Source organism: Theobroma umbraticum, unplaced genomic scaffold, assembly GCF_002168275.2.
Source record: "Theobroma umbraticum cultivar Fairchild unplaced genomic scaffold, ASM216827v3 scaffold_4.1, whole genome shotgun sequence".
NCBI lineage: Eukaryota > Viridiplantae > Streptophyta > Magnoliopsida > Malvales > Malvaceae > Theobroma > Theobroma umbraticum.
This window is the reverse complement of record NW_018397258.1, coordinates 6,865,386-6,866,383: the sequence shown is the minus strand read 5'-3', so window position 1 is coordinate 6,866,383 and position 998 is coordinate 6,865,386.

Genomic DNA, 998 nt, shown 5'->3' with positions numbered 1-998 from the left:
ATGAATAAAATTTTGGGCAAGGCTATATTACTAAATTGGTTTAGGATTCCATGCTTGTTTAAAGATCATACCGTTGAATCCATTTTCAGCAGCAAAAAATCTAAAAAAAAAATGGAAAAAGAAAAAGTAGAAAGATGTCATATCAAAAAGTTGAAATCTATTATAAGCATTACATATCTTCGTTTTCAAGTTATGTTGCCTCAACGTTTCATAGTCAACAAAAGCATCAACATGAGAATTTGATCGTTTGAATGTAAACAAAATTGTTTTTAAAGAATTGAACATCATTGTGTTGACAATGCAATCAAAGTTACAAAACTCAGGTCTGGGTTAAGAGTAAAGGTTTTTGAGGAGGGTTTTCTTATGTAAAGATGAAAAAGACGCATGTAGGGGTACGGCTGGAAGGAAGCTTCTTGCACATGACTGGAAGTCTGGAACACTCGGTTGGCTGACGTGGACACGCATTAGTCAGACAATATTTACCTTTCGACAGTGGGTGCAGGCCTAATAAGAAATTCAAGAAAGCAAAGCAAGCATCTCCTAAGGTTGTGGATGGCCAGGGTAATGGATTCCATCACCTTGTGGTGCTTTTGTGGTTGGTACCAATTCTTTTGACTCTTTTTTGCCGTTCCTTCATATGTTTGCCTCAGGATAACATCATGGCAAATGGGCAAATCTCACTTCAGTTTCCTGGCTTTCTTAATTTGTTTCCTCTAATTTTACAGAAAGTAATCATGATTTTGGACAAATCATCAAATTGAGTTCAGTGCATCGGGAAGCTTTACTCAACTAGAAGACTTTTATTAATTGAGTTAGGATGGGCAGGTTTGACAAACTCCCCCTTTCCACTATCCCCATCACTAAAAAGATGAACAGGACCCGAAGCCAAATTGATTTAATTGCTGGGTGAGGATATATTGATCTAATTAAAGTGTCACTGCAGCATTTATTCATGGCAAAATTTAATGGTCATTCATGGTTATGTACAACAACTTCTG